Genomic DNA, 17,489 nt, shown 5'->3' on the forward strand with positions numbered 1-17,489 from the left:
CTCTTCCTTTCCTAGGATACTTGGTCTCTGGCCAGGGACTACAAATGGACCCAGACAAACTCTCTGCCGTCTTAGATTGGCCACGCCCCTCCGGACTCCGTGCTATCCAACGTTTTTTGGGGTTCGCCAATTATTACAGACAATTTATTCCACATTTTTCCACCATTGTGGCTCCTATCGTGGCTTTAACCAAGAAGAATGCCAATCCTAAGTCATGGCCTCCTCAAGCGGAAGACGCCTTTAAACGGCTCAAGTCTGCCTTTTCTTCTGCTCCCGTGCTCTCCAGACCTGACCCATCTAAACCCTTCCTATTGGAGGTTGATGCCTCCTCAGTAGGAGCTGGAGCGGTTCTTCTACAAAAAAATTCTTCTGGGCATGCTGTTACTTGTGGTTTTTTTTCTAGGACCTTCTCTCCGGCCGAGAGGAACTACTCCATCGGGGATCGAGAGCTACTGGCCATTAAATTAGCACTTGAGGAATGGAGGCATCTGCTGGAGGGATCAAAATTTCCAGTTATTATTTACACCGATCACAAGAATCTCTCCTATCTCCAGTCTGCCCAACGGCTGAACCCTCGCCAGGCCAGGTGGTCTCTGTTCTTTGCCCGGTTTAATTTTGAAATTCACTTTCGCCCTGCCGATAAGAACATTAGGGCCGATGCTCTCTCTCGTTCCTCGGATGCCTCGGAAGTAGAGCTCTCTCCGCAACACATCATTCCTCCTGACTGCCTGATCTCCACTTCTCCAGCCTCCATCAGGCAAACTCCTCCAGGGAAGACCTTCGTCTCTCCACGCCAACGCCTCGGAATCCTCAAATGGGGTCACTCCTCCCATCTCGCAGGCCATGCGGGCATCAAGAAATCCTTGCAACTCATCTCTCGTTTCTATTGGTGGCTGACTCTGGAAACGGATGTTGTTGATTTTGTGCGGGCCTGCACTGTCTGTGCCCGGGATAAGACTCCTCGCCAGAAGCCTGCTGGTCTTCTTCATCCTCTGCCTGTCCCCGAACAGCCTTGGTCTCTGATTGGTATGGACTTTATTACAGACTTACCCCCATCCCGTGGCAACACTGTTGTTTGGGTGGTCGTTGATCGATTTTCCAAGATGGCACATTTTATTCCTCTTCCTGGTCTTCCTTCAGCGCCTCAGTTGGCAAAACAATTTTTTGTACACATTTTTCGTCTTCACGGGTTGCCCACGCAGATCGTCTCGGATAGAGGCGTCCAATTCGTGTCAAAATTCTGGAGGGCTCTCTGTAAACAACTCAAGATTAAATTAAACTTTTCTTCTGCTTATCATCCTCAATCCAATGGGCAAGTAGAAAGAATTAACCAGGTCCTGGGTTATTTACGGCATTTTGTTTCCTCCCGCCAGGATGACTGGGCAGATCTTCTTCCATGGGCCGAATTCTCGTACAACTTCAGAGTCTCTGAATCTTCTTCCAAATCCCCATTTTTCGTGGTGTACGGCCGTCACCCTCTTCCCCCCCTCCCTACTCCCTTGCCCTCTGGTTTGCCTGCTGTGGATGAAATAACTCGTGATCTTTCCACCATATGGAAAGAGACCCAAAATTCTCTCTTACAGGCTTCATCACGCATGAAGAAGTTTGCTGATAAGAAAAGAAGAGCTCCCCCCATTTTTTCTCCCGGAGACAAGGTATGGCTCTCCGCTAAATATGTCCGCTTCCGTGTTCCCAGCTACAAATTGGGACCACGCTATCTTGGTCCTTTCAAAATCTTGTGCCAAATTAATCCTGTCTCTTACAAACTTCTTCTTCCTCCTTCTCTTCGTATTCCTAATGCCTTTCATGTCTCTCTTCTTAAACCACTCATCATCAACCGTTTCTCTCCCAAACTTATTTCTCCTACTCCTGTCTCCGGTTCTTCAGACATCTTCACCGTAAAGGAGATACTGGCCTCCAAAAAGGTCAGAGGAAAAACTTTCTTTTTAGTGGACTGGGAGGGCTGTGGTCCTGAAGAGAGATCCTGGGAACCTGAGGACAATATCCTAGATAAAAGTCTGGTCCTCAGGTTCTCAGGCTCTAAGAAGAGGGGGAGACCCAAGGGGGGGGGGGGTACTGTTACGCCGAGCGCTCCGGGTCCCCGCTCCTCCCCGGAGCGCTCGCAACATCCTCGCTACGGCAGCGCCCCGGTCAGATCCACTGACCGGGTGCGCTGCGATACCGCCTCCAGCCGGGATGCGATTCGCGATGCGGGTGGCGCCTGCTCGCGATGCGCACCCCGGCTTCCGTACCTGACTCGCTCTCCCTCTGTCCTGTCCAGGCGCGCGCGGCCCCGCTCCCTAGGGCGTGCACGCGCCGGGTCTCTGCGATTTAAAGGGCCACTGCGCCACTGATTGGCGCAGTGGTTCCAATTAGTGTCTTCACCTGTGCACTCCCTATGTATACCTCACTTCCCCTGCACTCCCTCGCCGGATCTTGTTGCCCTTGTGCCTAGTGAAAGCGTTCCCTTGTGTGTTCCTAGCCTGTGTTCCAGACCTCCTGCCGTTGCCCCTGACTACGATCCTTGCTGCCTGCCCTGACCTTCTGCTACGTCCGACCTTGCTTTTGTCTACTCCCTTGTACCGCGCCTATCTTCAGCAGTCAGAGAGGTTGAGCCGTTGCTAGTGGATACGACCTGGTTACTACCGCCGCAGCAAGACCATCCCGCTTTGCGGCGGGCTCTGGTGAACACCAGTAGTAACTTAGAACCGGTCCACTAGCACGGTCCACGCCAATCCCTCTCTGGCACAGAGGATCCACCTCATGCCAGCCGGCATCGTGACATATGTAACTATATTTACCCAAGCTCTGCATTTTTTTATTTTAGTTTTAATATAAGCATGCCTTAGATAATAAGCAAATCTGCCCAGCTGCCAAGTATTCTATGTTTTACAGATGATTCCTGACCTTCTTCGCTTCTGTTCATGCTGCAGGACACAAGTAACACTTACCTAAAAGCTGTGCAGTGGGCGCAGCTTTAGTGGCATCAGTTTAACACATTTCCTTTCAATTGAAACTATATATATTTAACAAAATATCTAACAAGAAGCTGGTATCTGGTAGAAATGAGTCGCCTACCTATGTCTCCATATCTGACTACATGCTACATCTTTATCTCCTAAAGCCTTGGCTTAAAGCTGAAAGTCGGTTCTGAGTATTATAATTTATATGATGCTCAGTTTTATGACATCCAGAATACACAAAACTTACTGATATTCCACATATTTTCAATCCATTCCAATTCATATGAACGGATAAAGTCTAAGCAGAAATGCCAACTCAACTCTTGGCACTAATCTCAAAGGAGATTCCTTGTCAGGTCATAAATAATGGTTTTTCTAATTTATCATCTGGCAAATGATATTGTACTCGACAGATTGACAAATCAGGCGGATATATTATTAACTCTGACAGGTCAAACGTAAGACTTGAGGGGGTACTCCACCCCTAGACATCTTATCCCCTATCCAAAGGATACCCCCCACGATCTCCCTGCTGCACTCTGTGTTCGTTTAGAACATCAGGTGCAGCTCTGGAGCGCCGGAGGCTCGTGACATCACGGCCACGCCCCCTCAATGCAAGTCTATGGGAGGGGGCGTGCACCGGATGTTTGGGGTGTAGCAGCCGAGATCTTTAGAAGGGGGATGGGATGTCTAGGGGCGGAGTACCCCTTTAAAGGTTGTCAATAAGTGTTTATTGTCAATTTTCTCTTTAAAGTAATGAGCAATAATTGCACCTAATCTAAAGCTGGCAAATGGGGGGGGGGGGGGGGAGTGTAAAGTCTGACCTGGCAGTTAGAGTGTCCATACATGTAGCAGTTTATGCTGCACTGACGGAATATGCTTTTGCAATGAATTGTGTGATATTTCAGGCTTGCCACTTGTTTCAATGTGCTTCACCTATAAAAGATGCACATATGAGAACTGTATTGCAATTTGTGTTGGTACTCTGTAAATACATGATGTATAAACCACTGTATGTGCGACCACGAGTTGCATTTAAACTTCATTTTCCCTTATGGGTCTCTTTTGTCTTATTCCAATAAACAAATGTAGAATTATATATATATGGTACTAACTTTAACAGGTTGGAGACTTGCAAATCTCTATACTTTCTTCCTAGTGTGGTGGTTTGTTCTTCTGACATAGATGATCATTTTCTTTTAATACAGATGAAATGATTGGTGACCACTTACAGACTGTAACTGCATTGACCCTCCTTGTCTTGAACATGTGAAGCCATAATGCTTTATTTGCCCAAGTCTTATTGGATACATTTTTGCAATTGCAGCGTGCCTTTTTTAAGGTTTTAGGGGAACATTGTGATTTATATTATTCAAATAAAGAATTGCAACAGAAAAAAAATATATATGTATATTTTTAATTTCCCCTCCCAACTATTTCACAGAGCCACCCCTGTCCAGACTCCCCATGCTAGGGGAATATCTTATCCAAGATACCATTGCCCCCATGTCCAAGTCTTTAACCGTTAGGGGGCCTGAAGTTCCCAATGTTAACCAGGATCCTATTGTGGACTAAGAGCCACATTCTGACTATCCGTGGCCCACTCTCTGCTGGCAGCCTACTCATAGCAAGTTTTCCATGCTGAAGACTTCTGGTCTAAGGTGAATATAAACTCATCCTCCACCTTGTTCTATTGATCACTCTTGTAGTTAGTTCTGGCTAGCCTTATCGGGCATGGCTTGCTCACGTTATCACTTTTTAAATGACATTTCCTGGCATCTGTCTCCCAAGGACATCCATTTTACCAAGGGTTAAGCCCACCACCAGCTACCATGTTGAAGACCAGCGATCTTTCTCCATCTGATATTATCTACAGGACTAGAAGTTCTTCTTCCATTACATGACTCCTAACTCCATTTTTTTTTCTTAAGATCTTTCTTCAGCATGGATTGGATCTGGTACTGGTTGTAGTATTTTTCCTGACATACAGATTATTTTCCAAGAAGTCACCCATCTGGCTACTTTTTGGTTAACCACCATACTTTATGACCTCATGGTCCTTGAGGTATTCAGTCATCTCCCTACAATCTTCAGTGTGAGATTATTCTGCAGATGGTTCATAGTTGTTTTGGTGGTGGTCACTTCCATCCATTCCGTGCTGTTCTTCGTCCAGTTTTATTCCTGTCCCAATTAATACCTGTTTAATCCCCGCTGTCTAGCGCCACTGCTGTTGTCTTCCTTGTCAGCTTTGTTTACTTGGCTGCAGAGATAAAGTGCCTGTATACTCATGTCACTATTGCAGCCAATCCAAAATCTCAGGCTATGTTCACAAGGCAATGTCCGTACAGAAAATCTGTGTGGACATTGCCCCTGAATGCAGAGCGCTGGCATAACATGCCGGCCCTAGGACCACTGGAAATGTGCCGTCTCATAGACAGTAATGTATTCCATGCGGAGTCCGCAGAAAGAATAGACATGTCCATTCCTTCTGAGGACACCGGAATATGAATTTCTGGCGTGAAAATCCTGCTATGTGAACAGCGCAGCAGAATCCCATTGAATTCAAATGCAGAATTCCACACAGAAATTCTGGAATGTGAACATAGCCTCAGGGTTTCATGTCCTCTTTTGCAGAGATCGGCTGTTTTGTTGACATTGTAAAACATGTCAACTAGGCTGGCAGGGATGATCAGTGTAGAGGTGCTGGATGCAGTATGGAATAAACTGGTAAGTAGAGGTTTGTTTGTTTGTTTTCACACTAAAGCATTTCTGGTGCAGCAGCCTCCCAATCTCTTCAATGGGATTTTGCTATGCAGTGCACCCTGCAGAGTTCCGCAGCAGACGTTCATTTTTTCGCCAGAACCCACGTGTACTACATTGCTGTCAATGGTGGCGGCGCATGTCCTTGCAGTCCTAGTGGCGATGGATTTTATCATGGCTGAATTTATTATGACAGAAGTTTAAAACTCCAGTCCTAAAGAACATGTACACCAGATTGGGATGCACCCAATTTATAAAGGTGTACAGATCCTAAATTTGATGCATCTTTTATTGACCCCACTCCACGCTCTGAAATGTACTCATCTATGCGCTGGAGTAGATTTCTGGCATAGTTTACACTCATTTCTGACACTCATTTCAACCCACTGGGCCGAGGGAGATTGTGAGACACCACCAAGCCCAGATCACTATGGAACAATTCTAGAACAAATGACACCAGAAACACTTTTCATCTTTTAGAGGCACGTTTTTATTAAAGAGCTTTATTTGCACTTTTTAATTATATTTTTATTAGGGCGATCTTACAGGGGCATTAGCTACATTGCACCTGGACATGTACCCCAAAACAGAGGTCAGTCCAGTTACAAATAGTAGTAAATCACGTGGTTGCCACAGCTACTAATGCCCTTTTAAGAGTGTCCTTAGCAGTAGGCAGAGGTTTCATATTCTATTAAATAATGCAGCTTGTGACTCTTTCTCGGGTCCAGTACAGAGTAAACCTGAAGAAGAGCCACCGCCGGGTAATCCAGAGGAAGGCGAAGAAAAACCCCGGAGATTTCAATCTCAGGGGAAAAAATAATTCCTTCCTGACCCCACAAGTGGCGATCGGACATAACCCTGGATCACGTCTATCGTCTGCCTCCTGCTGCTGAGTGTGACTATTACCATCTCTATACAACACAATGGTACTTATACATCTCTATACAATACAATGATAATTATTCATCTCTATACAATACAATGCAATGATACTTCTACTCTATACGATACAGTGATACTTAGACACTATTCAATAGATCCCCCTTAAAAGGGATCCTGCTTTCTCCATCTGTATCTTCAGCAGCTTCTTTCTTCAGCTAAATCTTCAGCCTCTTCAGCCACAACTCAGCAGCTCCAGCTGTGTCTCCTTCTTTTATACAAGTACATCATTGTGATGTCACACAGTGTTGGTTTTGTGATGTCATGTCTTGCCAAGGATATCAAAGCAAACGGCAGCCATTTTGTTGGTCTTGTTATGAAATTGCTAATGCTAGCTACTGGCCTTAGATCATTTATTCTCCAGGAATGCAGATTTAACCTGTTGAAGACCAGAACATTATAATATGATTGTTTTTCTTTATCCTTGCCTTCTAGGAGCCAAAACTCTTTTATTTATTTTTTTTTATTTACAAAGGCCTTTTTTATTGCAGAGCTCCATGTCCTTCATTTTATCACAAAATGGACTACTAAACCAATAATGAATTATGTATGGGTGAAATTGTGGTGGCCCGGTACAGGAGTTGTACCCCTGTACCCTAGCTGCTCTGTCAGGCAGCCTCCCTGCAGTGTTCCCTGGGCCCCAGCACCTGTTCCCTTGTACAGTTATCTTTATGCTGTGTATTGTATATAAAGTGTTATGTCTTTAAGAATCATTGACATGTGATTAAACAAGTGTCGTGTGATTATTTCCTTAAGGACTCAGGGTTTTTCCGTTTTTGCACTTTCGTTTTTTCCTCCCTACCTTTTAAAAATCATAACCCTTTCAATTTTCCACCTAAAAATCCATATTATGGCTTATTTTTTGCGTCGCCAATTCTACTTTGCAGTGACATTAGTCATTTTACCCAAAAATGCACGGCGAAACGGAAAAAAAATCATTGTGCGACAAAATCAAAGAAAAAACGCCATTTTGTAACTTTTGTGGCCTTCCATTTCTACGCAGTGCATATTTAGGTAAAAATTACACCTTATTATTCTGTAGGTCCATACGGTTAAAATGATACCCTACTTATACAGGTTTAATTTTGTCGCACTTCTGGAAAAAATCATAACTACATGTAGGAAAATTTATACGTTTAAAAATGTCATCTTCTGACCCCTATAACTTTTTTATTTTTCCACGTACAGGGCGCTATGAGGGCTCATTTTTTGCGCCGTGATCTGAAGTTTTTATCGGTATGTTTTTTGTTTTTATCAGACTTTTTGATCACTTTTTATAAATTTTTTAATGGTATAAAAAGTGACCAAAACACGCTTTTTTGGACTTTGTAATTTTTTTGCGCGTACTCCATTGACCGTACGGCTTAATTAATGATATATTTTTATAGTTCTGACATTTACGCACGCGGCGATACCACATATGTTTATTTTTTATTTTTTTACACTGTTTTATTTTTCTTATGGGAAAAGGGGGGTGATTCAAACTTTTATTAGGGAAGGGGTTAAATGACCTTTATTAACACTTTTTTTTCTTTTTTTTTGCAGTGTTATAGGTCCCATAGGGACCTATAACACTGCACACACTGATCTTTTACACAGATCACAGGCGTGTATTAACACGCCTGTGATCAGTGTTATCGGCGCTTGACTGCTCCTGCCTGGATCTCAGGCACGGAGCAGTCATTCGTCGATCGGACACCGAGGAGGCAGGTAAGGGCCCTCCCGGTGTCTGGTCAGCTGTTCAGGACACCGCGATTTCACCGCGGCGGTCCCGAACAGCCCGACTGAGCAGCCGGGTCACTTTCACTTTCGCTTTAGAAGCAGCAATCAGGGATGTGTGGTATTAGCTGCGGGTCCCGGCCGTTGATGAGCGCCGGGACCGACGCGATATGATGCGGGATCGCGGCGAGATCCCGCTTCATATCGTGGGAGCCGGTGCAGAACGTAAATATACGTCCTGCGTCGTTAAGGGGTTAAGGAATGTCCAGCGCCAAGTGCGGTAAAACCAAGGGTACTTTATTATTGTTACGCCTAGCGCTCCGGGTCCCCGCTCCTCCCCGGAGCGCGTACGGCGTCTCTCTCTCCGCAGCGCCCCGGAGCGCTGCACTGTCATGGCCGTCGGGGATGCGATTCGCACAGCGGGACGCGCCCGCTCGCGAATCGCATCCCAGGTCACTTACCCGTTCCCGTCCCCTGCTGTCATGTGCTGGCGCGCGCGGCTCCGCTCTCTAGGGCGCGCGCGCGCCAGCTCCCTGAGACTTAAAGGGCCAGTGCACCAATGATTGGTGCCTGGCCCAATTAGCTTAATTGGCTTCCACCTGCTCCCTGGCTATATCTGATCTCCTCCCTTGCACTCCCTTGCCGGATCTTGTTGCCATTGTGCCAGTGAAAGCGTTCCCTTGTGTGTTCCTAGCCTGTGTTCCAGACCTCCTGCCGTTGCCCCTGACTACGATCCTTGCTGCCTGCCCCGACCTTCTGCTACGTCCGACCTTGCTTCTGTCTACTCCCTTGTACCGCGCCTATCTTCAGCAGTCAGAGAGGTTGAGCCGTTGCTAGTGGATACGACCTGGTCACTACCGCCGCAACAAGACCATCCCGCTTTGCGGCGGGCTCTGGTGAAAACCAGTAGTGACTTAGAACCGGTCCACTAGCACGGTCCACGCCAATCCCTCTCTGGCACAGAGGATCCACCTCCTGCCAGCCGGCATCGTGACAATTATAGGATCAGCGGATACAAACTTGCATCAGGCAGGAGCCGACACGTTTCGGACCGTTACAGGTCCTTAGTCATGGCATAACACACAAGATAACATCCAAACTTGAAATACTTTTTTAGGAACATCTCATGTATCATGACATCACACTTAATAAAGACATGTGGAAAACATGGAAATGGAACAATGGATGTGTATGTACACATGAATTCAGGCAGAAAAAACCCACACAAAAAATGTATGCAATTATACAGCAGCCCTACACAAAGTAATAAACAAAAAATAAATAAAAAATACTGCTTTGGTTGTTTATTTAGCTGCTTGCTCTGCCTGTAGATGCTAGTATGTGGGATGCACTTCAAACCCCCTGAAAACCTGCATTAGACGTCACATATCAGATGCCAGAGGTGAACAATTTAATATATCAGCCTTGTCCCGACATTTTCCGGACCAACATAATGGGGCTGTATCCACATTGTGCGTTAATGCAATAGAACGGGTCCGAAACAGTGTTAGAAGGGGCGATTTGAAATGTAAATTATTCAATAGAGAATCCTATTGGATTTTCATGCCAAACACAAGAGAGCCGAATGGAAGGAACTGGAGACATGACCTAATATTGACCTATTGACGCGTCCATCTAATTTATCCTGCCCCCCTTATTTCTTTTTTATTTTATTTTTTTATTTTTTGTTTACTACTTTGTGTAGGGTTGCTGTATAATTGCATTCATTTTTTGTGTGGGTTTTTTCTGCCTGAATTCATGTGTACATACACGCGATTTGACTAGCTGATAGCAGCGATCGCTGGGGGAGGGGAGGGGGGGGGATGAAACCCCCCGTGGTCACATGGTAAGATGGCTGGCCATATATAGCCACCATCTTACCGGGCGCTGGGGAAAAGTATAACGGAAAGCAGTAAATTGTAAAAATAAAAGGAGAATGATCTACAGTGTTAAGTGGATTACAAAGCTATTTTAATGTGACGGAGCTTGTTCAATGATAAGTAAGATATCAAACATTTCCTATGTAAATGTATTAAATTGTTGGATCATAAAATAACAATATACAAGTGATCTAATGAATAATTGAACTGTAAGCAAATATTCTATATGCAAATTATTTTAAAAGTGCTTTGGAATAACCAAGGAGTAAAAATATTAAGCAAACCAAAGGAGGAATTGAGATAGGAAAGTTAAAACATTCTGGTGGTTCCTTAGTAGAACTTTCCTTCTGAAATAGAAAGGATTGCTACGTGCAGTTAAAGTTGGCTTATATTTATGGGGAAAAAGACGCACTTGCGTCAAAATTTTTGGTGCAAAGAAAAAGTACGCAGGTAATAAATCCATGTGTACTATATATGCAGCTCCAAGGTACCCTGATTCAGTCACATCTGGAGTACATGCTCTACCAAAACGTGCGCAAAAAAATGTGCAAAAAAAAGGGCTTGCGCAAAATTTTGCGCTAAAAAATACCCACAAAACAGGGGTAAAATCTTTGATACATGTCCCCCATTATGTGCATTTGAGGCCTAAACTGGTGATTTGCACACATGTGACCCCATGTTAAAAACCACAACCCTCACGGAATGTAACAAGGGGTACAGTAAGCCTTAACACCCCACAAGTGTTTGACAATTTTTTGTTAAAGTTGGACATGAAAATAAAAAATTAGATTTATTTCAGTAAAATGTTGGTGTTACCCCAAAGTTTTCATTTTCACAAGGGGTAATGGGAAAAAGCCCCCCAAAATTTGTAGCAATATTTCTTCTGAGTATGGAAATATCCCATGTGTAGATGTAAAGTGCTCTGCGGCGCACCACAGTTCTCAGAAGAGAAGAAGCGCCATTGGGCTTTAGAAGAGAGAATGTGTCTGGAATTGAAGGCCATGTGTGTTTACAAAGCCCCCATACTGCCAGAACGGTGGACCCCCCCCCTCCCCCCACACACACACACACGCACATGTGACCCCATTTTGGAAACTACACCCCTCACGGAATGTTAAAAGGGGTACAGTGAGCATTTACACACCACAGGTGTCTGACAGGTTTTTAGAAAGGTGGTCCATGAAAAGGAAAAATGTCCTCTTGGACTTTACAGGTGCTGTACTACAACACCAGAGATGAAAACTTAACATATGGGGATGAGCGAATCGACTTCGGATGCTTCATCGGAAGTAGATTCGTATAAAACTTTGTTGTAATACTGTAAGGAGTGGGAGCATAAGCTATTTCCTAATCATCAGATGAACCGGGCCCTTTATCCTATAGTATCCAGCCTTTTTATGTAGCATAAGCTATTTCCTAGTCATCAGATGGACCAGGTCCTTTATCCTATAGTATCCAGCCTTTTTATGTAGCATAAGCTATTTCCTAGTCATCAGATGGACCAGGTCCTTTATCCTATAGTATCCACCCTTTTTATGTAGCATAAGCTATTTCCTAGTCATCAGATGGACCAGGTCCTTTATCCTATAGTATCCAGCCTTTTTATGTAGCATAAGCTATTTTCTAATCATCATATGGACCGGGCCCTTTATCCTATAGTATCCAGCCTTTTCATGCAGCATAAGCTATTTCCTAGTCATCAGATGGACCAGGTCCTTTATCCTATAGTATCCACCCTTTTTATGTAGCATAAGCTATTTCCTAATCATCAGATGGACCAGGTCTTTTATCCTATAGTATCCACCCTTTTTATGTAGCATAAGCTATTTCCTAATCATCAGATGGACCGGGCCCTTTATCCTATAGTATCCAGCCTTTTCATGCAGCATAAGCTATTTCCTAGTCATCAGATGGACCAGGTCCTTTATCCTATAGTATCCAGCCTTTTTATGTAGCATAAGCTATTTCCTAGTCATCAGATGGACCAGGTCCTTTATCCTATAGTATCCACCCTTTTTATGTAGCATAAGCTATTTCCTAGTCATCAGATGGACCAGGTCCTTTATCCTATAGTATCCAGCCTTTTTATGTAGCATAAGCTATTTCCTAGTCATCAGATGGACCAGGTCCTTTATCCTATAGTATCCACCCTTTTTATGTAGCATAAGCTATTTTCTAGTCATCAAATGGACCGGGCCCTTTATCCTATAGTATCCAGCCTTTTTATGTAGCATAAGCTATTTTCTAATCATCATATGGACCGGGCCCTTTATCCTATAGTATCCAGCCTTTTCATGCAGCATAAGCTATTTCCTAGTCATCAGATGGACCAGGTCCTTTATCCTATAGTATCCACCCTTTTTATGTAGCATAAGCTATTTCCTAATCATCAGATGGACCAGGTCCTTTATCCTATAGTATCCACCCTTTTTATGTAGCATAAGCTATTTCCTAATCATCAGATGGACCGGGCCCTTTATCCTATAGTATCCAGCCTTTTCATGCAGCATAAGCTATTTCCTAGTCATCAGATGGACCAGGTCCTTTATCCTATAGTATCCAGCCTTTTTATGTAGCATAAGCAATTTCCTAGTCATCAGATGGACCAGGTCCTTTATCCTATAGTATCCACCCTTTTTATGTAGCATAAGCTATTTCCTAGTCATCAGATGGACCAGGTCCTTTATCCTATAGTATCCAGCCTTTTTATGTAGCATAAGCTATTTCCTAGTCATCAGATAGACCAGGTCCTTTATCCTATAGTATCCACCCTTTTTATGTAGCATAAGCTATTTTCTAGTCATCAGATGGACCAGGCCCTTTATCCTATAGTATCCAGCCTTTTTATGTAGCATAAGCTATTTCCTAGTCATCAGATGGACCGGGTCCTTTATCCTATAGTATCCACCCTTTTTATGTAGCATAAGCTATTTCCTAGTCATCAGATGGACCGGGCCCTTTATCCTATAGTATCCAGCCTTTTTATGTAGCATAAGCTATTTCCTAGTCATCAGATGGACCGGGTCCTTTATCCTATAGTATCCAGCCTTTTTATGTAGCATAAGCTATTTCCTAATCATCATATGGACCGGGCCCTTTATCCTATAGTATCCAGCCTTTTCATGCAGCATAAGCTATTTCCTAGTCATCAGATGGACCAGGTCCTTTATCCTATAGTATCCACCCTTTTTATGTAGCATAAGCTATTTCCTAGTCATCAGATGGACCGGGCCCTTTATCCTATAGTATCCAGCCTTTTTATGTAGCATAAGCTATTTCCTAGTCATCAGATGGACCGGGCCCTTTATCCTATAGTATCCACCCTTTTTATGTAGCATAAGCTATTTCCTAATCATCAGATGGACCGGGCCCTTTATCCTATAGTATCCAGCCTTTTCATGCAGCATAAGCTATTCCCTAGTCATCAGATGGACCAGGTCCTTTATCCTATAGTATCCAGCCTTTTTATGTAGCAGAAGCTATTTCCTAGTCATCAGATGGACCGGGCCCTTTATCCTATAGTATCCACCCTTTTTATGTAGCAGAAGCTATTTCCTAGTCATCAGATGGACCAGGTCCTTTTACTGGCTAGGATTTAGCAATCTCACATAGAGCAGGCTATTTCCTAGGCAGCAGAGGGACAAGGTCCTTTAGCTGGTTAGAGTCAGCCCTTGTTAAACGCTACTCTGAAAGTTAGATCTCATGCTATAAGAAACACTTCTTCTAGGCGGCTGATGGACCAGGTCCTTTATCCTATAGTATCCAGGCTTTTTATGTAGCATACGCTATTTCCTAATCATCAGATGGACCAGGTCCTTTGTCCTATAGTATCAGCATTTTTATGTAGCATAAGCTATTTCCAAGTCATCAGATGGACCAGGTCCTTTATCCTATGGTATCCACCCTTTTTATGTAGCAGAAGCTATTTCCTAGTCATCAGATGGACCAGGTCCCTTTGCTGGCTAGGATTTAGCAATCTCACATAGAGCAGGCTATTTCCTAGGCAGGAGAGGGACAAGGTCCTTTAGCTGGTTAGAGTCAGCCATTGTTAAATGCTACTCTGAAAGTTAGATCTCATGCTATAAGAAACACTTCTTCTAGGCGGCTGATGGACCAGGTCCTTTATCCTATAGTATCCAGGCTTTTTATGTAGCATACGCTATTTCCTAATCATCAGATGGTTCGGGTCCTTTATCCTATAGTATCCAGCATTTTTATGTAGAATAAGCTAATTTCCAAGGCAGCAAATGGACCGGGTCCTTTATTATCTAGTCATTAGCTGGACCAGGTCCTTTATTTCCGAATCATCAGATGGACCAGGTCCTTTATTTCCTAGTCGTCAGATCGACCAGGTCCTTTATTTCCTAGTCATCAGATGGAACAGGTCCTTTATTTCCTAGTCATCAGATGGACCAGGTCCTTTATTTCCTAGTCGTCAGATCAACCAGGTCCTTTATTTCCTAGTCATCAGATGGAACAGGTCCTTTATTTCCTAGTCATCAGATGGACCAGGTCCTTTATTTCCTAGTCTTCAGATAGACCAGGTCCTTTATTTTCTAGTCATCAGATGGACCAGGTCCTTTATTTCCTAGTCATCAGATGGACCAGGTCCTTTATTTCCTAGTCATTAGATGGGCCAGGTCCTTTATTTCCTAGCAATTAGATGGACCAGGTCCCTTTGCTGGCTAGGATTTAGCAATCTCACATAGAGCAGGCTATTTCCTAGGCAGCAGAGGGACCAGGTCCTTTAGCTGCCTAGGATTTAGACTCTACCATGTGACACGTAATGTGACCAGAAGTGAGGCATCAAGCGCGGTGCGCACAGTGTCATAAAACAGGAAGTGTGGCATAACATTACTAATGAATAAGCTAGATATGGGGCAAGGTGAGTTAATGCAGTGCTCATGGAAATGGGGCCATTTAGAAGGCAACCCTAACAGGACTACAAGAGTCTAATACCGGACTGAATAACCAATACTTAACAACAGATGTGCTACCTCACGATGTTAAGAAAAAAAAAAAAAATTATATATATATATATATATATATATATATACATATATATATATATATATATATATATATATATATATATATTTTTTTATCCATGCACCAATAGATCACAGCACAGAAGCTCCCAACTCCAATAAATAAAGCAAGCTGTAGTCTTTTATTAGTTACCAGCAGTGTAACATTTTGGCTAGATGTTAGCCTTTGTCAAGCATGAATAACAAGTGAACATAGTGCATATGTATATGGTATAAACATTTCTGATCTAGAAAGCTTACCTGTGCCCTTGATGTCCATAACGGCGATTCACCAGCATTGCAAGCTTCTCTGTTTGTAAACATTCCCACAGCGCTTGCGCGCGTGTGATGTCATTTACTTCCTCCTCCTGTTCGGAGGAACTATGCCAGTGCCCTCACTAGCCCATGGCTGCATATTGCGCACGCGTCAGTTCTTTATCGTTTTACGAATTGACTGCCTCCCGTCCATGCGCATCAATAACTGACTTGCGCTATGGATCTAGGAGCATTCGTGCATATGCACATGCGCATCGATGTCACATATGTATTGTGCATTGCGATGCGATTATTATACAAAATCTACAAAATTGCATATACATATACAAAATTGCTAAATAAAATCATCTTTATTATTACTGCTAAATAATAATGACTTGCAATTGTGGTGAACCGCTGTTTTACAATAAATCTTATAAGACAGTCATTTATTACATTACATACATATATAGAAATTGAACATCGGGAGCAGGTCAGCGAAGTCTAGATGTCATCATTCACCAGTGTCTTTGTGTAAAAGCAAGTGTTTCGTGCTATAAATTAACCTACAAAAAATGAGAATAAAATACCAATTAATAATATATTATTGCACCGAGCAGTAAATAGAGAAAAGCATGAAAATAAAATGAAAAATGGATAAATGAAAAATAAAGATTGAAATAATGAAGAAATAAAAAACAAAGAATAATAAGAAAAAAACTATACCGTATTTATCGGGGTATACCACACACCGGCCTATAACATGCACCCTCATTTTACCAAGGATATTTGGGTAAAAAAAGTTTTTTACCCAAATATCCTTGGTAAAATGAGGGTGCGTGTGTGTGCATGCGTATACCCCGATACACCCCCAGGAAAGGCAGGGGGAGAGAGGCTGTCGCTGCCGGCTTCTCTCCCCTGCCTTTCCTGGTGTCTGGAGCCCTGCTGCCACCGCTTCTCTCCTGCTGGCTATCTGCGCCGCTGCCAGTTCTCTCCCCCTGACTATCGGTGCCGGCTCCCCATTGCCGGCGCCGATAGCCAGGGGGAGAGAAGCGGCGCCGGCAATGGGGCAGCGGGACCGATAGCCAGGGGGAGAGAAGGGGCAGCGGCACCCATTGCCGGCGCCGTTGCCCCGTTGCCTCCTCCATCCCCGGTTGTATAATTATCTGTTGCCGGGGTCTGGTCCGCTCTGCTTCAGGCCTCTGGTGTGCAACCCCTACGTCGTTGCTATGCACTGCACGGCGCAGCGTAATGATGAGTGACGTCATTGCACCGCGCCGTGCAGTGCATAGCAACGACGCATGGGACGCACACCGTAGGCCTGAAGCAGCGCGGACCCGACCCCGGCAACAGGTTATTATACAACCGGGCATGGGGGGGGCAGCGGCGCCGGCAATGGGTGTTGCTTCCCGTTCTCTCCCCGTCTGTCGGCGCCGCTGCCCCATTGCCGGCGCCGCTTCTCTCCCCCTGGCTGTCAGCGCCAGCAATGGGGCAGCAGCACCGATAGCCAGGGGGAGAGAACGGGCAGTGTCACCGATAGCCAGGGGGAGAGAAGGGCCGGCAGCAGGGCTCTAGATCCCAGGACAGGCTGGGGCAGAGAAGCCGGCAGCAACGGCAGGTCTCTGCACCTGCAAAGCCGCTGCAGTTCATTGATTTAAAGCGCCCACTTTAAATCATTGAACTGCATCGGTTTTTCGGCGTAGAACACGCAGGTAGACTTTAGGCTAAAACTTTTAGTATAAAAAGTGTGTGTTATATGCCGATAAATACGGTACTAAATAAAAATATACTAAATAAAAAATAAACAATAAAAAGTAAAAAAATAAAAATAAATAAAAAATAATGATAAAAAATAGAAAATAAAAAATAAATAATAAAAAATAAAATATGAAAAAAACAAAACAGATGAAAAAAATTATAGTTGAAAAAAAAGAAGAATAAGGAAA

The sequence above is a fragment of the Hyla sarda genome, chromosome 3, assembly GCF_029499605.1.
Source record: "Hyla sarda isolate aHylSar1 chromosome 3, aHylSar1.hap1, whole genome shotgun sequence".
Lineage (NCBI taxonomy): Eukaryota > Metazoa > Chordata > Amphibia > Anura > Hylidae > Hyla > Hyla sarda.